This window comes from Euprymna scolopes, chromosome 18, assembly GCF_053919585.1.
Source record: "Euprymna scolopes isolate OS-2025 chromosome 18, ASM5391958v1, whole genome shotgun sequence".
Classification (NCBI taxonomy): Eukaryota; Metazoa; Mollusca; class Cephalopoda; order Sepiida; family Sepiolidae; genus Euprymna; species Euprymna scolopes.
In genome coordinates, this window is record NC_136499.1 from 126,313,934 (window position 1) to 126,336,937 (window position 23,004).

General features: G+C 35.9%; 1 long non-coding RNA gene across 1 annotated transcript in view; it reads right to left on the reverse strand.

Annotated features, from left to right (window-relative positions):
* Positions 1-9,495: 9,495 nt before the first annotated feature.
* LOC145297812 (uncharacterized) overlaps positions 9,496-23,004 on the reverse strand; it is a 97,757-nt gene continuing 84,248 nt past the window's right edge. The window contains exon 2 of the long non-coding RNA XR_013870333.1: positions 9,496-10,375. This is a non-coding gene — a long non-coding RNA (uncharacterized LOC145297812). The remainder of the gene's footprint in view (positions 10,376-23,004) is intronic.

The window sequence follows — 23,004 nt, forward strand, 5'->3', positions numbered from 1 at the left end:
GAATATCTGCGTCGCTTTATATCTATTTCTGAGACTGTTTTAAATTGTAAACCAGCGAATGCCCTGTTGCAAATTAAAAAAAATAAATATAAGAGTATAGTTACAAAAAAATTGGAAGGTTCTATTTATAAACAGGGTTGATAATAATTGACCAATCAGATGGAACCAAGCTCCGCTACCAACCAATCAGAAACCGGTATCATTCCATAAAATATACTGAATTTCAGATTTCCTGCAAATAACTTTTTGTCTTACACGGAAAGAAACTATTCGTTTTCGTCTGCAAACTTTTACAATTCAAAGTTTCTCCGGAATCATACTCGCCATTTTGTATGGAATAACATTGCTCTTCTCTAAGCTAAAATGACTTTCTTCCGAGGCTTTAAATTTTCTTTTTCAGAAGGGGTTACTGCATTGCTAATCGCCTGAGGCGCCCTTACCGGAGAATGCCGACGAGGCACTCCCAAGCACAGTTCTTGCAGTGGAAGTAAACTAAATACCCCTTCATTTATTTCCGCTCCTGCTCTTCGCCACATAACTCGCGCACATCGTTAATTAAATCAATGGCGTTCTTGTACAAGTGAAAGTTGATAATTCTCGCCAAGGACATCTCGTTCATATGACATTTATGCACGGCTAATATAGGACGCAGATGAGAGAATAACGTGATATTGGTTCAGTCAGGAAATGACGTAGTATATTAGAGTTTGTGCGAATCAGAATCGATGGGAAATCGTTTTTTTTTTTTTTTGCGGGGATTCTTACGACCACCCGATTAGTCGTCTAAAGAAACAGTGCTCTCAATAATGGTCTCAGTATTTCCCCGGTATCTCCCACATTTGTGTTAAACGAGTGTCGTTATACCTTTGTGATGTCATCAATTGTGTGCGGAAACAAACAAGCAAGCGACGTTTACAGAATTTTTAATAATATACTAGATCCTCTGTATCTAGACAGTTCATCTAGTACACAAACACACACATACACACATACACACACATACACACATACACATACACACAGACACACACAGACACATACACACATACGCATACACACGCATACGCACATACCCATATACACACATACACACACATACACATACACACAGAGACACATACACTTACACACACATACACACACACACACACACATATATATATGCATTGTTCATTTAGACGACATGAAGGGTTATGGATCGTTTTTTTTTATTTTTTATTTTTTTTATTCACTTGTCACCCCAAACAAGGTACAGTGCCACTTTGAAGCAGGGGGCTACTATCAGGGACTTAATTAGCGGGGTCATTATGAAAGGAGATGAGTAGAAAGATGTTTGTTAACATTACACTTGAACTTCTGCATATCAGTGCAGTTGAGAAAGCAGAATCCCGGAAGGGAGTTCCAAAGACCCGCAGTTCTGGGGAAGAAACTATTGGAGTAAAAGGCTTTCTTGCACCTAGGGATCTCTACTGTAAAGGGATGCGACTTAGTAGCTTGTCGGGTTTGTCGGGGGTAGTTACGTCGGGGAGGTACAAGTGTTTGCAGTTCGTCAGAGCATTCACCATTAAAGTATTTGCAGAACAGGCAGAGGGATGCAACATCTCGTCGATGGGGCAGAGGCTGAAGCCTAGATGACAGTTCAGGACCTATCAGGTTCTATTAGTTACGTTGGCCGTTTTGATGAATGACGTCATCATTTTGTTACTTCAGTATTTTTGGCATTATAAAGGATCTCTTTCTGATGTCTGTCACCTGTTTTAGTGTTGAGATAGCTTGAATGCCGACTAAATACTGTCCTCGATTTTCTAAGGTCTCTCTGTACAAGGGATTTTTTTCAGGAAAACCTGGCATGCGGATATTTTACCTATAAGTAAACCCTGACCAAATATTCCAAATCACATAGTATTTGCAGCCCAAATGAGATCAATTAGTCAATATAGTCCCGACCTTGATCCCTGTGACTTTTGGTTATTCCCTAAGCTCAAGGATAACCTCAGAGGTCGTCGTTATGAGACAATTGAGGAGATGAAAGAGGCTGTTGTGAGGGTCATCGACACCCTCACACAAGTGTATGTACTAGCAATAAAAATGCCTCTATAAAAAAGTCTGAAAGCCTATTGAAGACATCTCATATTTTTGAATAAACCACTGAAAACGTAATATCTCTCATGGATAAAAATTTTTTTAAAATTTTATTTTGAAATTTTATATTCGGTATGCCTAACACACACCGGCGTTTATAAGGAACTATCCTAGGTGCCCGGTGTTGCCCGGGTGTCTGGAGGTGTATGTTGAGTAAAAAAAAGGGATGGTAGGCAGGCAGGCTCGACCCCGTACCGTGAAGGAGGAAAAGAGAGTGACTCCCCCCAAAAAAACAACAAAAAACGTGACGCGTTAGCTGTTGCGCCCATCGCCAATTCGGAAGTGACGTAAGTCTAAATTAAGGCTAGACAATTGAAAAGAGAGGGATGGTTTTCGAAAATCGGTGAAAAAAGTGACTCCTACCCGTAGAAAAGTGCCCAGTTGAGGGTGAAGGATTTTTTTTTGATATTTGTCGTCCGAAGGGTTGAGCTTCAAAATGATACCAATCTCGTGAAAATCCGTTGCCTCTGTCGAAAGTTTTAGGCAGACATACAAACATACATACACACATACTAACAGACAGGTGAGATTTATATAATAGATGGTGCACCTTTTCAAAGTGATATTGCTTCAAGTAACAGAACAAAGCTGGATACTCCACCAGAACAGATGAATTCTTGTGCTGAAATCCAGCCTCCAAAAGTCACTAAAAATATACCAAGGTCTTAACGAGACAGAAACACGAGACAGAAACACAAAACAAACCTGCTATGGAAACAGCCACAAAAGTCACAAAAAATACACCAAGACCTTCAATTAAAAAAAAAGGAAGAATGGGCCAATTGACAGCATACTAAGTGATAAGGAGATGAAGCAAAAAAAAAAAAAAGATGAAGCAAAAGAGATGAAGAAAAAAAGATGAAGAAAAAAAGATGAAGAAAAAAGATGAAGAAAAAAAGATGAAATAAAAAGTATTTTCTGGATGAACGAACACATGACTGTTTAGATGAGTCAGACTGTATTTTTGCCAAAAAGAGGATCGCCCCACTGTTATCCGGAGAGGACTGCTCAAGAGCAAGGCTTGATAACCAATGTTTGTTGAGATGAGAATATTTCTCATCGTTTAATGCAGCTTTGGAACACCCCAAGCTGGTTCTTCAGCCACAACGTGACTTCGAAAATCAAGGCTGCATCACTTGGAAAACGCTTCAACCGGTCATGATATCTTACATTAATCCGACAGATGGGCATGAAGCGTTTGCGTTCTTTTTAATTGTAAAAAGAAAACGCATAAATGTGTGACTGTGATTTAAGGTTGGGTTATTTGATGTGTTCTAGAGTTGAATATCGATATTGCGTTGCATGTTGATATTATTTATACCATGTGTGAGTGTATACTTATATGTGTGTATCAACAAAAGTGTCTATCATGGTCAATGTGTGTGTGTATGTGTGTGCAACACATACAATAAAGCAGTTCATTAACATCAGTTTGTGTAGCGCACAGGCAAAGAACACACTTCTTTCCGTTGTGTCATCTTCTCTTCTCATTATCCGTTCATTTTCTGTCCAAGGAAACCAGCAACAATGGGTTTTATATTTAATATAACTTTATTTGTGTTTTGAAGTTTGCAACGGCTTCTTTTGATTCATATATTATGCTAAGGTCGCTTTTCTTTCAGCTTCCAAACGCGGAGACGATATCTTCCGTGCTAAGTTGTTCAATTCCCTTCCGACTCTAAACTCTGACCAAAACTATACGTGCCTCTTCTAAACTCATTACGTCATTAGTACACGTAGTATAAAGATCACCTGATGTTATAACTAAATAATCTTTATTGTTTATGTCCTAACATTTCACGTTAGCATTCCCGATACTATAAATATTTTTTCTGTAAATACCTTCTTCGTCTCGATACATATTTTCTAACATTCTATTTTCCAAACATCAACAACGATAATAATAATAATAATAATAATAATAATAATAATAATAATAATAATAATAATAGGAATAGCTGCAAAAATACAACGACTAACGATAATGAAACGGTTGAAATATTAAGGAAAACCCTTGAATGCGGAGAATAATATAAGAATAGAATATAACGAAGAAGCGTCACATGGAATGAAGAACACAGAAGCTGTATATCTACAAGTTATATAACCCCATCACGCATCCCCTCTCATTGTCTCATCACCGTTCCCCCCAATAGAAAAGTGATACCAAAGAGCCGAGAAGGGTCAAGGAGGATGGAAAGACTGAGGAGAGAGCGTTGACCAGACCTCCACTGGACAAGCGTGAAGAGAACTGGGACCTTGGGAAGGTTTATTGCCACTCAAATTCCAGTATAGACCAATGGCCACTGCCAGCGAGAAATCAATGGTAAGAGGCTGTTACGATGATGCAAATTTATTTGCAAATGCTATCGAAGGAGGTGGAGAGAGCTTGACGTCTGGGGAGACTTGTTGTCACTCAGCTTCCAGAGAACACCACAGATGTCCAATCGGATCGTTTGTTGACTTGTGTGAAAGCTCCATGTGAGCCAATAATAATAATAATAATAATAATAATAATAATAATAATAATAATAATAATAACCGTTTAGGTTACTTGGTATCCACCGGCAGTGCTCTATATCAGGGTTTCCCATACTAAAATAATTGTTGATTGAATCGAAACAACCTGTAATTTTTTTTCCAATCTTATTTATCCCAGACATAGCCACTTGAACGTAAGGTACTATTTAGGATCACATCTAAAGCAAGATGTTTGTTCATATTACATTTAGGCTTTTCCATGTTAGTACAACCAGGGAAGCAAGAAGCAGGCATGCAATTACACTCGAACCGTGTTCGTTACAGTTAAAAAATCTCTCGGACCCCCACGCCGTCTGGCACCGTCGAAAAGAAACAAAAAAAAAAAAATAAATAAATAAATAAATAAACCCGACGGCTTTTCTATTTTTTTTTTTTTTTTAACAAAAGTCATTTATTACGGTTTTTCTTTTTCTCCGTCTTGACACTAGCTTATAACAATCTCTTGCTACCACTGCGAGGCCACATGTCAATTTCAACTGGCCGCATTTTCCTTTCTGCTCTAGTACACAGCCATGTCTCGTCTTCGACTTTATACCTCGATTTTTTTCCAACCACGCTTTTTCTTCCCCGAGCACGTGGTGTCCTTTTTTTCTTTTTCTTGTTGCAGCAATTCGCGCACATTTCCTAATTTGCATATGTGCTTTTTTTCAGCTACTGCTGCTAATATATATATTTTTACATGGAAGTCACCACTCACCAAGGCCCAGAGGTCACTCGGGGATAAGGGTTATTGCGTGTACAGTAATCAATGGGACAATATCGTAGTAATTGCTAGTAATGGAGATCTGATAAAGTGTCTTAGTTAAGGGGGCGGTTCATCAGGAACTTGTTTATGTTGGACTTGAAGACATCCAAGTTGTAGTCAGGTGGGAAACAGGCAAACGGAAGAGAGTTCCACAGGCGTGCAGTTCTAAGAAAGAAGCTTTGTTCATCATCGTAAGCCAGCTATCTTGTGGCTACTGCTGATATTTTCCCACCCGCTCATACGCGCTCTGTTACAATTCTAAGTCTAGCAGTCTAAGAAAGAAGCTACTGGAATAGAAGGCTTTCCCGGCATTTAAGGATCTAATCCGTTAAAGAGTGTACTTTTACTGCTTGCCGGATTAGTTGGATAACCCTTCCACAAAGATCAGCTGCAGACGGGAATATTTCATCGCTAAATAAACGTTCTACGGGCTTGACTACAATAACAGCGAAGGCGAAATCCCGGAATAGACATTTGCAGGTGGATACGTGAGTGTTACAAATTGTTAAATAATAATATCAACCCGAATCTGAAATCGATAATCTACTGTCAAATTCCTGACTAACCGACACTCATTCATCACCACCACAACAATTATTTTAAGCATAGAAGAAATACAAACGAAAGAAATGAATAGGTAGCGAGGAAAGATAATAAAATCAAAACTCTAATTGGGTGGATGCTAGAGTGGATGCTGGCGTGGATGCTGCTTAACTATATGAAAACAGTCTTAGAATGGTTCCAGCAGCCAGTGATTGCCTGAATACATTTAAAGAGTCCGAGACTAGACTATATTACATTTGTGATCCCGTAGTTGGGGATCATAGTTGGGGATCACATTTAGCTTATAATCCACCGTGACTGTGGACAATAGTCCGTGGGAGGTAGGGGTTACATAATTTAAGTTAATTGCTTTTCATAACTGCCAACTCTAAATAACTATTGGTTCTGGATATGACCTTAAACTATATCCAATAGTGAGGCCCTAGCTTGCGGTTTTGGGGAGTGTGGAGCCACCCTTTAATTGCTATTGCTCCCAGGTCCACTCTGACCCAGAGTGGTAGTACCTGTTAGGGTCCCAACTATGGGTTAAATAGAAACAGACTCGAAAAAAACCCCAAATATATTATATTAAAAATTGTTCTTCAAAATCACAGGATTCGCCCTTAAATAACCTGAAAAGGGTTGATATGCCATAAAACAAAAACAACCAACCAACCTAAATAACTATGTTACCTTTACTTTCTGTCTTAGCCTTTCGTTTTAATGAAAGATTTGTTTGTAATATATGTTTAATAGATGAGCTGTGAATTAAAATAACGTATATCGTATTATACAAGTTACTTGCTTTTCATAGTTGGCAACACACACACACACACACACACACACACACACACACACACACACACACACACACACACACACACATATATATATATAACATTTATAAGTATGAGCATAACTCAGAGGCCAAGGAATGAGGGTGGAGAGTTATGTGTTGTGGTTTCGATTCTAGTTGATGACACTCAAGTTTTACTCTCACTACTGTATATTAGGTTCAATATAATAATAAATACGTATTTATTATTTAATTAGAATTCATTGAGATGAGTTTTATTTTTTAATTTTTATTTATTGCGGACTATTATCCTCATCTTTTTCTTAGTTGTTTCACGATGTTTCTGGCCTGCGACGGGATAGGAATTCTGAATCTCCTAACTGCATTCCCAGCAATTACTGCCATCCGTAGTTGTGTTGTTATCTTACCACATTTGTTACGTTGTGTATATGAATATGTTGTGTATATGAATATGTTGTGCATATGAATATGTTCCATAATGACGTACACGTTGAATAGTTGGTTTTATATTCTATCTGTATATTCATGCACGTGTAAATGCATGTATGTATATACGTCATATCATTTAGTTGATCGTCTAGTGTGTATGTTTTAACATTTATGCAACAGTTCTAACAGAAGACGATTGACGTGGACGTATCGAAACAGTTGTAGACGAACAGTTCTTTTTAACAGATGTGAATAACACAACGCATACTTGAATTATTTACGAACATTTATTTTCATGATCCGGCCGGCATCTTCAGAGATTACGCGTTTTTACATATTGGTTACCTGAAATGACGCCGCTCCCTACGTCATGGAGACCAACTCTTGTCGCCCGTTCTCTCTGATGTCCAGCTAATAACTGCTAGAATCTCCCCAAATCTACATTACATCACGTGTCTCATTACATGTCTCAGACCAACAGCTGATGTAACCCCAATCAAGTTATTTGTTTATGCAAACCAAAAATAATGTTTACATCTATTTTTCTATTTTCACATTCCTTTTGCGATATTATTATATTTATGCCAGTCATTTTTTCCCAATTAAATTGCTTATTTTTCTAATCATAATAATTAATCTACCGACCCGCCGTCATTCGAATCAATTATTATTATTATTATTATTATTATTATTATTATTATTATTATTATTATTATTATTAATAATAATAATAATAATAATAATAATAATAATAATAATAATAATAATAATAATAATGTTTTGACTCTTGGTCCTGCTTGCCATAGTTAACAAATACTACGCTATAATCACAGCCAAAAGGGTTACAACATTAAACATTTCCAAGTAAGCATCCTATTTCGATCACCAAAATTATTTCACACATGAAATATTTTTCTACATATGTATGATGTATTTATGCGCTTATTAGTTTACAAATGGGTATTTATGCAGAATACGGATCGTGCTAAAATAATAACGTTATTATTTAGAAACCCATTCTTAAGATGGGGATGAGAGTTTTTTTTTATAACTATTATATACTTTCGACAAACTTTTAATGCACAAACAATACAACATAGATTTATATAAACCCGTATCAAAATAGCAGTAACTGCCAATGCCCGTCAGTGTCTGTCAATACTCGCCATTACCTGCCATTGCTCGTCAGTGTCATGAAGTGATTGTAACCATATTAATAGAGCATGATTACTATCGATGACGGTTCCTGCCACTGCATGACAGTGACTAAAATTTGAAGTCATAGTAATCACCTGAAAAGACACTGATCACCAGTTACCATCAATCACAATTAAAATTGCTACTGAGAACAGTACCCACCACTGGATGTCAGCTAGTGACCGACAGTGAACGCCGAAAACCGACAGTGACAGTTGTAAAGATAGTCCATGTCCACCAGTAAATGCAAGTCACCGCTTCAAAATACTACTGCCCGTCATTGACCAACATTGTCCGCCACTAGATGACAGTGGCCAACAATTGAAGACAGGTGATTTCATTTCAGAGCATTCAAATGGGGTTTGATATTGATCATGATAGGTAGTGAACAACAAAGCCCAATAGATATAGTGGGAGCTTGTGTCTGCCAATAAATGCAAGTAACCGCCTCTAAATGTCACTAAACCCCAATGGATACCATTGCTCGCTATTGAAGAGAGACAATTTCATTTCGAAGCAGTCCAATGGAGGCCGATACTGGTCATGGTCGACAGCAGAACCCTAGGAACGGACAGTAACAATTGTAAGGGCAACCAGTGTCCACCAGTAAACGCAAGTAGCTGCCTCATAACATCACTAACCGCTAGTGACCATCAGTGCTGACACAGGCATCCAGTGACAGCCAGTCGATATCAATGCATAGCAATGCCCGACAGCTGAAGACAGGCTGACACTGATTATGTTCGCCGATGGCTGCCAGTTACAAAGGCAAACAGTGCCCACCAGTGCCCGTCAGTATCCACCAAGTAATTGTCCCAAACCAGCACTCATCGCCAGTAATCACCAGTGCTGACAATGACAGCTAGTGATTTCCGCTAGCTGTCACTGCGAGTCAATGCCCGACAATGGAAGTCAGATGATTTCATTTTGGCCACGGCCGCAACTGCCCGCTATTTTCAAGGGCTTACTAACAAACCTAGTTCAATTTGCTTTCGGGGAGCTTTGCTGAATTTGTTCTCGCTTTGTACTATACTTCCACCACAATTTAAAAAAATCTAAATATAAAAAGTTTTTGATTTTTTATTAATTGTTAAAAAAAAAAAAATTATTATTGCTCCTCCCCAAAATCTGGTTGAGGGGTTGTGTGGCTTTACGAAATATCAACGATTTTCCGACGATTTTATGCAGCAAGTTGTTTATATTTTGAAATATTTATTAATCATGTTTAGTTTGGTTGTTTTGTTTTACGACATATCAACCCTTTTGGGGTTATTTAATGTGGAATCCAGTAATTTGGGAATAGTGTTTATGCTTTGTATCTTCAAATATTGATTTATGGTGTTTAGTTTGGTTGTTTTATAGAGAAAAATTGTCGTTTATGTTTTTGACTTTGCAGAATATGGCTGAGTTTTGCAAAAAAAAGGGGGAAAACAATAATATGAATGTTTGGTGCATTTTAGGTCAGGAAGCTACAATCTTCAGACAACTTGACCAGGTAAAAAAACATCCGAGTTTAAACATAATTGAATTTCTTTTTTGATTAAAACCAGTTCCCAATTTCCGATTTCAGATACGGCAGCCATGATCAAGTGGATACCTTTTACTTTACCGATTTAGTTGCTGACGTATGCAAATTTGGTTAAACCAAAAAAAAAAAAAAAAACGTTACGATTCCGAACGCACATTCTTTTCTGTCTGGAAAAGGGATGGCCGACACGTGGAACCCTCCATTCGCGTTGAAGCTGGCGAGTTTTCGTTTTCGTCCCTATTGTTGTGACAGGCATTTCCCTGTCACTGGTAGAGGTATCACGTGCTCGAGCCTCTTCATTACGACACACCCTGCGGTCAAGTTATGCCTTCGCCGCCCATTCGGCCACGGTCGTCTCTGACGTTCAGACATCAAATGCGCAAGTCAGTTGAATGTCAGCATTTCGTGTCATTTTATGACAATGCCGCAACAGCTGACAAAAGAGAAAGAAAAAAACATAACGATGAAGTTATTGACAATAAAATTTTAAAAACGATAGACGCAATGTCCTCCGGGGGAAAAAAATCAAAACAAACGCACAACATTTCATAATGTTTAACGAGACCTTTCCATTCCCAGGCGTTCTTACTAGTTCATTTTTTTCTCCTTGAAACCATCGTTTCGTTTTTCGCCACGAAGCGATTCAACACCTGTCTCAGTTATGACAGTTCTGTTTTTCTATCGGCCGTCAATGGTTACGCTTCCCGAATCACGTTGGAACATAAAACGTTTTTTTTTTCTTACTGTTACTTCGTACCAAACAAGGTACAGTGCAATTTGGATCTAAAGGTCTACTATTTGGGACCAAATCTACAGAGACACTATGTAGGGAGTTGAGCAGCGAGGAGTCTTTTCGCATTACACTGCATGTATGGGTTTTGCTATAAGTTAAAACATTTTTGATCTACAGACTTGAAATTTGGTATATAGGATATTCAGACACGTGGAAAGCTTTTTAATCTGTTTTTATCGGGGAAAACGAGCTGCTAAGGGGTAAAAATTGAAAAGTTGGTGCGTGGGATTTTTATCTGCTTGCAAACTGTTCCACGAATGCGCATGCGTGAATGTTGAAGCTCAGTTGAACACTTTCCATGAAAATATCGATAAAGCAGAGACAAACTCGCAACATCTCTTCTGTGAGATAGAGGTTGCAGGAAAGAGAAAAGGACATCTCCTACAAAGCTACGAAGTCTATTTTGAACTCTGTCAAGGCAGGACAAGTCCTTTCTAGCAGCTCCCGCCCAAATGTGTCAACAGTACTCCAACTCCATCCTTGGACGTACCTGGCTTTTATATAGATAGAGAATTGCATCAGCAGTGAAATATCTACTGGATCGATAGAAGGATCCCACCATTTTTCTTCCTCTAAAATTATAAAAAAAATCTTCCACTTTTCTAATTTTCAAATTTTTTCTTGCCTGATGAGATCAATAATGCTAAAAACCGTCTGCACATCGTAGCAAGATATGACTATATTTACATAAAGAAAAGAAAAATTATATATATATATATATATATATATATATACATATATATATATATATATATATATATATATATATATATATCATAATTTAGGAATTTAAAATTTGTGATTTGAAAAAGTTAAATTTCAAATATAGAAATTTTATTGTATGCAAGACAAAGAATACAGTATAGTAAAATACATTTCCTTAACCCATGATTTTTCGATGTTTATACATCTCCTCGGAGGAAAATCTTAGCAAATATTATAAAAGGTTTGCACTTAATTTGCTAAAGTAATAAGGTAATAAACATAGGAAATTAAATGTTTTTAAATCATTTTAGCTACATAGAATAAGAGAAATTGGATATCGATGCAAAAATAAAATAAAAATAAATAAATAAATGAATAAAAAAAAAATAGGATATTGAACTTGAAATCGAAAATGTGTGCTAAATCCTTTAATGGAAGTTCTTGGTATTCTGCAGGTAAAAAGATCCAACGCGTATTGTAATAAATCCAAGGAAGCTGGTAACAATCCAATACATATTTCCACAGTTTTTCTATAGTTTGATTGGATATTCGGCAAATCTTTGATTATATCAATCTGGTAAAAATTGTTTTTCGTATATCAGTTTCAAAATTCAGTTCAAGTTTTAAATCAATTTGTGAATAAAAACCAAAAGATATCTGTAGACCGGCAAACAAAATTAAACCAAAATTAAATTAAAATGGAAATAATTTAATAAATCACTTCCACTACAAGCGTCAATAATTTCCCTCACTCTTTATCTGTGCCTAAATCTAAACGTAGATTCCATGAGTAAAGCTTCTTTCTTAGAACTGCACGCCAGTGGAACTCTCTGCCGCTTGCCTGATTCCTACTTGACTACAACTTGGACGTCTTCAAGTCCAGCATAAACAAACTCCTGACAAACCGCCCCCTTAAGTAAGACACTCTATCAGAACCTCCAATACTAATGATTACTACAATACTATCTCATTGATTACTGTACACGCAATAACCCTTATCCCTGAGTGGCCTTCGGGCCTTGATAAGTGGTGACCCCCATGTAAAAAACAAAAATTTAAATGAAAATGAAAATAATTAAATAAAAGAATTGTTTATTAAACCAAAGCAAAAAAGTCTTTAAAAATCAGATGCAGTTTTTGTTATCAAGATTATATTTGTAAGTCAGCACAAGTAAAAATGTTATAATGTTGTTAAAATCGCAAAATTTTAATTCTATCTTCTAAAAGATAAAGATTATGGCCTAACAATTGAAGTAGACCGAAATAAAAAAATCATCCAACTTCTTGCATATTTCCTTGAGATTTATAACCATAGAAAACTCATGGGTTAAGGGAATATATTTTACTATACTGTATTTTTGTCTTGCATACAATAACATTTCTATGTTTGAAATTTAACTTTTTCAAATCACAAATTTTAAATTACTAAATTATGATATATATATATATATATATCTGTTTATTATAGAAATATTGCATATATTAACAAGGTGTATTAATTTAAAAAGATATAATAATAATAATAATAATAATAATAATAATAATAATAATAATACCAATAATATTAGTAGCCTTAAAAACAATGATAATAATAAAATAATAATAAGATAATAATGAAAATAAAAATAATAGTAATAATTATAATAATTATAATATTACTACTAATAATCATAACAATAATAAAAGTAGCATTTATAATGATGATAATAATAATAATAATAATAATAATGATTATTTTAATAATAATATAACATAATAATATAATATTAGTGTAAAAAACGATGATAATAATATTAATGAAAATGATAATAATATTAATGACAATATAATTAATAATAATAATAATAATAATAATAATAATAATAATAATAATAATAATAATAACCATTACAATAAGTATTACATAAATTAAAAAAAAAACAATGAGTTAGTTTCTAGATGTAAACACAAGGAAAAATTTAAATACAGCCAACTTAAAATAACATAGATTATCCTTAAACATTTACCGTTTGAAAAATAAAACACTCACTACATATTACTATTAACATAATATACTACATTCCATTAGCCTATATACTACATAACCTAATATTACTATATCATCCTATATACTAATGTCCTCCTATTTCATACTGTTTAGTCATTCACCACGCACGCTTTCACATATTATAGTTTACATCCCAGAAGGAATTAGCGTGAATACTATATTAACATAGTTTTAACACCCCCTAATCAATACCATTATAAAGCTAAATTTTCATACTCTTAAGTAGAACATATAGTTTCCTGTTGAAAAATATTTTCCCGCTATATACATATGAGTACCCTTTATGTCAAATTTCAAATATTTAGACCAGAAATTGTCTGAGTAATTTGGTAGAGACAGCAGAGGTCAATTCTTTAACTTTGACCTCTATTATGACGCCTTAACATTTATTGTTTTGGGCTCAAATCAAGTTATTAACAAAGATCCACGTCCAAGGAAACTATATCTAAAATTTCAAAAAATTTGACGGAGGAGTTTGGTAGAGTTCTCAAAGGTCAAATCGTTGAACTTTGACCCCGTAACAGCCAAATTTCTAGCCGAAAATGGATTACAAATTTCTAGCCGAAAATGGATTACAAATGTTTCCCCAAATCTCAGTACCCTGTATATCAAATTCCGAGTCTGTAGAGTTAAAATTGACAGAGTTATTGCGTAGGGAAATGTACACAGACAAACAGACATATAGACACACACACAAACACGTTCACTTTATATATATATATATATATATATATATATATGAGATAGATAGATAGATAGATAGAGAGAGAGAGAGAGAGAGAGAGAGAGAGAGAGAGAGAGAGAGAGAGAGAAGACCTACTTTTACTGGACTTTACTTAAGTTGAGATTCTTTCGCACCAAAAACTAGGAAGCTCAACATTATTAGAAACTTAACCCATCGGGCACAGGCCAATATGCTCTCCTTATATCGATTCTGAAATCGATAATATTAAAAGGATTTTCATTATGTATGGATATCCGCTTCCATTGGTCAACAAAAAATAGAATCCTTTTATAAGTCAGCTAAATATGGTCCATCCAGATTTCCGAATTACCTTGGATTGAACCTGAAGGCCGACATATCGGCGATAAGATTTCCTCTCTTGTCACTTCTAATTTTGGCACTTTATCCCTTCGAATTGCGCATTCTACAAGGTGCGCCTTTCCCTCTTTTCGCAAGGACGTCTTGCCTATCTTGCAGTCAAGCTATATTGCTTACAAATTCCAATGTCGGTCTGGTGCCGTCTATATAACGATCCAGCATCTTCAGGTTAGAATCGCCAGCATGTTCCTCGTTTCATCCGGGATCATCAGCCTATTTCCAGAGGTACCCAATTAGTAAAATCGGCTATTGCTCAACACTTAGTAGATAAAAAGGACTGTTGTTCTACATTCTCTCCGGGGTGTTTTTCTGTTTTGCACAGTGGACGCACTAAGTTCCACCTATCTGTCCTCAAGGGGCTTGCCATCAGCTTGAGACCCCTCCCTTCGGTTACAGTTGAAACTATTTGGGGGACACATTCTATTTAGTTGTTTTTTTTTCATCGTTATCCCTTTACCAAAAAAACAAAAAAATCAAAAACAAAAAACAATCAGACATATCCCTGAAAAGTTTGTCTGGCGAAAAGCGCTTCGGCTTCCATTAAAATTCGTGATTTTCTTTTTAATGGACTTTTCAATCGACTTATTTATTATATAACATCCGAATATGGTTCATTTCTTTTTCATCATATATATCTATAAAAGTGAACGTGTCTGTGTGTCTGTCTGTCTGTGTACATTTCCCTACGCAATAACTCTGTCAATTTTTAGTCTACAGACTTGAAATTTGATATACAGGTTACTGAGATTTGGGAAACTCGATGTGATCCGTTTTCGGACAGAAATTTGTCTGTTAAGGAAGTCAAAGTTCAACGATTTGACCTTTGAGAACTCTACCAAACTCCCCCGACAATTTTGGGTCTACGTACTTGAAATTTTAGATATAGGTTCCTTGGACATGGATGTAACTTAATAACTTGATTTGAACCCAAAACAATAAATGTTAAGGGGCCATAATAGGGGTCAAAGTTAAAAAAAATTGGCCGCTTTTCTTTTTTTTTTTTTTTTGCTCAACATACGCCTCCAAACACCCGGGCAACGCCGGGCTGAAATGCTAGTATATATATAAAAGTGAAAATGTCTATCTGTGTGTATGTGTATGTGTGTGTGTGTGTGTGTGTGTGTGTCTGTGTGTCTGTGTGTCTGTCTGTCTGTCTGTCTATGTACATTTCCCTACATAACTCTTTTTTCGGTCTACAGACTCGAGATTTGACATAAAGGATACTGAGATTTGTGAAAATCTTTTTAATTGGTTTTTGGCCAGAAATTTTGCTGCCGATGAGCCAAAGTTCAACGATTTGACCTTTGAGAACTCTACCAAACTCCTCGGCCAATTTGGGTTTACACATTTGAAATTTAGGATGTAGGTTAATGGATTTAACTTAATAACTTGATTTGAGCTCAAAACAGTAAATGTTAAGGGGTCAGAATTGGGGTCAAAGTTCTAAAAACATTGACCCCTGCGGTCTCTACCAAATTACTCAGCCAATTTTTGATCTAAGCATTTGAAATTTTACACAAAGGGTATTCAGACATAGGGCAAGCTTTTTAATCGTTTTTTTTTTTCCCGAAAATTTGGTTTCCAAAGGGTCAAAGGTAAAAAGCTTTTACCTTTGCTGTCTCTAGCGAACTATTAAGCCAATTTTGGGTCTAAACATTTTAAACTTTACATAAAGTGTATTCAGACATGCAGCAAGCGTTTTAATCAGTTTTGGGGTGAAAATTTGGCTGGCAATAGGCCAAAGTTGAAAGAATTGGCCTTTGCAGACTCTACCAAACACCTCCGCCAATTTTGGGTCTAAACACTTAAAATTTTAGATGTAGGTTAATTGGACATGGGTCAAACATGTTAATTAAATTTGAGCCCAAAACAATATATGTTAAGGGATACAAAATTGGGGTCAAAGTTTAAAAAGATTTGACGGCTGCGGTCTCTACCAACTTTTCTCTATGGTAGTTAAGGAAGCCTATTATATAGAAAGGCATTACCATACATATACACACTTTTTAATATATACATATGCATATAAAGTTATTAACAGTACATAGGGCCCGAGCAAAGCCGGGCGGAACTGCTAGTATATATAATATTTCGTAGCGCAGAATCATTCATATAATTATGTCAATTTTTAAATTTATTCTGCTCTTAACTCATCCGAAGAAAATGAACTTATCAACTTTAAAAGAAAATAAAGGAATATGAGCATGAAAGGATGGAGGAAGAGGAGGAGGAGGAGGAGGAGGAGGAGGAGGAGGAGGCGGAGGTATATTATGACATCACAATGTACTCTGACTTTTAAAATGCTTGTAAAACGTGATCATCGATCAATGTCCAAGTTAAGAAATTTTATATCTATTATTATATAAAACAAATACTTATCCAACGGTTCACGAGTGGCCTAGTTTTATTTAAAAAAAAAAATAGATCTGGGAAAGTTCGCATATTACGCATTTTTCTTATGGAAATCGTCCCAGTCAACGCATGAAGCCATTTGGTGTTAGGAGTTAAAGAAGGAATACTATTTCAAGGTCAAAAACTAACCAGCGCTAATTGTTAGATGGATGGAGGATAGATGCGAACCTAAAGAACAGCAATTCTTCCCTCTTTGTCAGAAACATCACTCATGGAATGCAAGGAAGCAAGGACAAAAAATAAGGGAGCCAAAAGTTGCAAGACTGTCGCGAAAGTAAACCTTCGCTTGCCTTCCTTACCAATAACGCCATTACTGTCGAAAGCAAACTCAAAATCGAATAGGTCCCACTTTGTCAACTAAGCTTCAACCCCTGTCCCATCGCCGCAATCTTGCATCCCTGTGCCTATTTTACAAGTATTTTACTGGAATGTGCTCTGATTTCATTGTGCCCCCTCGACGTACATATCCTCTATCCACCTGCTTAGCCACAAAATCACACCCCTTCACTGTTGAGGTCTCTAAATGCCAGAAAGTTTTCTACCTGCTTCCATAACTGTACTGACATGCAGAAGTTTAAATGTAACGTAAACCAACATCTTAATCTTTCTTAGGCAGGGTCCCAAATGACAATATGCCTTGTTTGGGGGGGGGGTGAAGGTTATTAAAATAAATAATTACGGTAATTCTCCGAATATGGGCGATCCAAAAAAAAAAAAACCAAACAAACAAACAAACAAACAAAAAAAACAAAAACAAAAACAAAACAAAAACACAATCAAACACACACGCACAAAATAAAAACATCGGGTTGTTTACGACAAGATAGAGCAGACTCCTCGTAAGTCGAAACGTCGACAAAACAAAACGTTTTAAACACCCACAGTTCAACCAGGAAGTACGAAACGTATTTACAACTGTTTAAGCAGATGAATATACAAAGTATACAACTCATGTCGCCGTTGCACAAAGCAGTTCCATCTACCAGGTAGGCGCTGTTGCTGCTGTTGTTGTTGTTGTTGTTGCCGTTTCTCTCTGATAATAGCGCACTAGATCTGGTATATATTTAGAGTATATCTTTGTGTACCGGGTGGGCGTGTTCCTATCTATATCCCCCCCCCCACCCGCACCGTGGCAGAATTCTCACGTGTACACCCGGCACGTGAGAAAGAACTTTTTACGGCGGCGACAACGTCGGCGGTTGCGTAGTTTTTCCCGCTGCCGTTGCTTTCAGGCTTACGTGATAAAACGTTTGCCGTTGCTTTCATGCTTACGTGATAAAACTGAAGACAAGAATGTTTCTATTAGTGTTGGGACGATTAATTGGTATTCGAAAAAATCGGAATTTTTTGGTATTTTTTTACGACCTTATCAAGCGTAGTATAAACACTCCCAACCTTCCCATGTTAAGAACGGCTTTTGGAATACCCCCTAACCCCGAAAGCAATTCTTAACATGGGGAGGTTGGGGGTATTTATTCCAAAAGCCGTTCTTAACATGGGGAGATTTGGGGTGTTTATACTACGCTGGATTAGGTCGTAAAAAATACCACATTTTTTTTTTGGGGGGGGGGGGTAATCGCAATCGGAAAAATCTGTGCCTATTCTCCGATGCCCCAAACAATTCTTTTTATTGTTTTTATTTCTAATGATTGTAAACTACCAGAAAAAACTCAAATGACACTCGTAAGTGTATTTTTACAGTTGCAAAAATATATGCACATATTACATTTTTTGTTGTTGCGATAATCCAACCCCCTTCCCGCAGAATAACTCTATATTTAGAAATTTAAAAAATCGGTAATTGTATCGGAATCGGGAATTTAGAACAGAATCAATAATTGTATCGGAATCAGTAATTTTATCGGAATCGGGAAAAATATTGGAATTGTCTCATCACTTGTTTCTCTACATAGAAATGGGTACAGGCGTTGACCCTTTATCCTTTACAGGGAAACTGGACGTTGTCCGGGATTGAATGATGATCAGTGAATGTTCCACACTGCAATTATTTTTATTGCCCATTTTTCAATCAAATCGATTGATAGTCTGCTCTAGTCGGTGACCCACCGCGGTGCACTAAGAAGAAGTTTCACATGCCTCCGTGACTTAATCCACAATACATTGTAGTCTACATTGCACTGTAGAGAATTTACTATTGATTTTATAAAATTATTTTTATATAATGGCTTGAATTAAAGTTTAAAACGCAAAAGTCAAGTATCATGATTCATTTGTGCTCTAAACAAAAATATTGATTTCGACTGCGCCTTTATCTTATCAAAGAACCTACTGTTTATTTCATACGCCGCTTCTTTCTACTTACATGGTGATAAAACTTCCCAAACGCACTTGTGATGTTAGGCTGTATGAGGGTGTTAGCTTTCGTCAAAATCTTAATGTTCCTTTTTTAATCAGATTTTTTCGATTATCGAGTTTTGATACTCATCAGTGGCATGGCAATACAAAACCTATTTAGGAACACTCTCAGACACATGAAATACATTTGTTTGAAATGAAAAAAAAATCGGTCCAGTCGTTTTGGAGTTCATAGGGAACGAGCTCACACACATACACACACAGACAATATTGATTTCGACTACGCCTTTATCTTATCAAAGAACCTACTGTTTATTTCATACGCCGCTTCTCTACACAGAATTATTGATTTCGAACGCACCTTTATTTCCACTTATGTGGGGACAAAACTTTTCAAATGCACTGGGTATTTTAGGCTGTGCAAGGTGTTCACTTTGGTCAAAATCGAATGTTCCTTGTTTCATTGGATTATTTCGATTATCGATTATTGAAGACATCCATTGGAATGAAACGCTGCTAGGTACATAAAATACTTTCATATAAAATTTCATAAAAATTGGCTCAGCAGTTTCCGAGTCAATAGGCAACAAACCGACGCGCACACATAGACGTACACATAAACTTCATTTTATATAATAATAGCAAGCCAGATAGAATAGAATATATATATATATATATATATATATATATATATATATATATATATATATATATATATATATATATATATATATATATACTCGCATGGGTGCCTGGCGTTTCCCGGGAATTTGGAGGTGTATGTTGAGCAAAAAAAAAAAAAGAACAACAAAAAAAGGTTAATTTTTTAAAACTTTGACCCCTATTATGACCCCTTAAAATTTATTGTTTTGGGGCTCTAATCAAGTTATTAAGTTAGATCCATGTCCAAGGAACATATATCAAAGGATTTTGGTAGAGTTCTCAAAGGTCAAATCGTTGAACTTTGACCCCATAACAGCCAAATGTCTGTCCGAAAACGTATTATAAAGATTTTTTCCAAATCTCAGTACCCTGTATATCAAATTTCGAGTCAGTAGACTGAAAATTGATAGAGTTATTGTGAAGGGAAATGTAAACAGACACACACAGACACACAGATACACACACAGACACGTCCACTTTTATAGATATATAGATAGACTAGCATGGGTGCCTGGCGTTGCCCGGGTATTTGGATGTGTATGTTGAGCAAAAAAAAAAAAACAACAAAAAAAACGGTCAATTTTTTAAAACTTTGACCCCTATTATGATCTCTTAAAATTTTTTGTTTTGGGCTCAACTAAAGTTATTAAGTTAGATCCATGTCCAAGAAACCAATATCTAAAATTTCAAGTGTGTAGACCCAAAATTGTCGGAGGAGTTTGGTAGAGTTCTCAACGGCCAAATCGTTGAACTTTGACTCCTTAATCGCCAAATTTCTGGTCAAAAATGGATCACATCTATTTTCCCAAATCTCAGTAACCTGTATATCAAATTTCGAGTCTGTAGACTAAAAATTAATATTGCGTAGGGAAATGTACACACACACACACACACACACACACACACACACACACACACACACACACACAGACACTTTCACTTTTATAGATATACTAGAATTTCAGCCCGCCTTACCCGGGTGTTTGGAGGTGTATGCTGAGCAAAAAAAAAAAAAAAAAAAAAAAAACGTAATTTTTTAAAAACTTTTACTCTTATTATGACCACTTAAAATTTATTGCTTTGGGCTCAAATTAAGTTATTAAGTTAGATCCATGTCTAAGGAACCAATATTTAAATTGTCAACTGTTTAGACCCAACATTCAAATCGGTGAAATTTGATCCCTTAACAGCGAAATTTCTGGCCGAAACCCGATCACATCGATTTTCCCAAATCTCACTACCCTGTATATCAAATTTCGAGTCTGTAGACTAAAAATTGACAGAATTATTGCGTAGGGAAATGTACACAGACACACACACAGACACGTTCACTTTTATAGATATACTAGCGTGGGTGCCATGCGTTGCACGGGTGTTTTGAGGTGTATGCTGAGCAAAACAAAAAAAAGCGGTAAATTTATTGAATTTTGACCCCTATTATGACACCTTAAAATTTATTGTTTAGGGCTCAAATAAATTTATTAAGTTAGATCCCTGTCCAAGGAATCTATATTGAAAATTTCAAGTGTTTAGACCCAAAATTGTCGGAGGAGTTTGGTAGAGTTCTCAAAGGTCAAATCGTTGAACTTTGACCCCTTAATCGCCAAATTTCTGTCCGCAAACCAATCACATAGATTTTCCCAAATCTTGTGAAAGTCAGGGACCATGGATTGGAGCTCAAACGAGCACTTGCCATGAAAATGGCGATAAAATAGAGACAGGCTCGCAACGTCTCTTCTATGAGAAAGAGGTTCCCCCCCCCCCCAAAAAAAAGAAACGGGCATTCCTCACTAGGCTACGATAAAGCTGCTTCTAGATGTACTTTTCTTCTTATGCAGGTAAAGAATTGCGTCAGTAGTGAAATAAGTACTGGAGCGACAGTACGATTCCACCATTTTTCCAGCAACATTGGAAACTGATTTGATGTACGTGTTCTATCTCAGATCCAAAGTAAAGGTGAAACTCAGACGCTTTTCAAAACATGGAGTAGTAGAGAAGAACATCGGTTTTGGGCGTAGAAAGACGAAACATAAAGTTACACAAATAAAATGCCGTTAACTTTCGTCGGCCATGGTTGATGAACGTAAACAGCAGATTATAATAGCAGATGTTTGTAAATAAACAAAAATATAATTGAATTTGTACGAATTGCGTTGTTAATTTATTTAATGTGCGTCAATTCATAAGGAATGATTTAATTTAGAAATTTTACAGGGAAAAAAGGAAATTTACTAGTCATTCGGGATTGGGAAAATCGTTGTTGCGAAAGAAACTGTTGCTATTAAACAAACAAATAACAGATATGGGAATTTCTGACTATTTCTCTTACTTCCTGCTGACCCCCAGGGACTTTATTTCTAGACGCAAAATTCCGTTTTTATTTCCATTTTAAAAATAAAAAAAAGATGGAGCCTAGTAGATGACGAATTAAAAATTTATTCTTATTGTAAAAAAAACAAAATGAAAAAAAAACAAAACAAAACATTAAATTGATGGCAAAAAGCCTCCAAAACTTTTCGATTAATCTTTAAAAAATGTTTATTAATTTTTAGGATGAAGATTTTTTTTATCTTTCAGATTCCAGTTGATGTCACTTCCGACCTTCTTTATGCGTATCTTGTCGAACTCAGGAATTTTTATGTAATTTGAAATTTTGAACAAAAACTACCTCGACCATCATGCGCCCCAAAAGTTCAAATTAAAGTCATTTACTCCACCTTAAAGAGTGCAAGAACATCTGACCACCGAACACGAGTCAAGTAGATTTCTAATCACACACACACACACACACACACACACACACACACACACACACACACACACACACACACACACACACACATATATTTTTTTGTTTTTGGCCGTCTGTAGCTTCTGTAAAAGTCTGAGGAAGCTACAGACGGCCAAAAACACGGCCGGGTAGCTGAAACAATAATGTAACTTAACAGAAAGATGCGGCAATAAAAAATAAAACGTATATATATATATATATATATATATATATATATATATATATATATATAT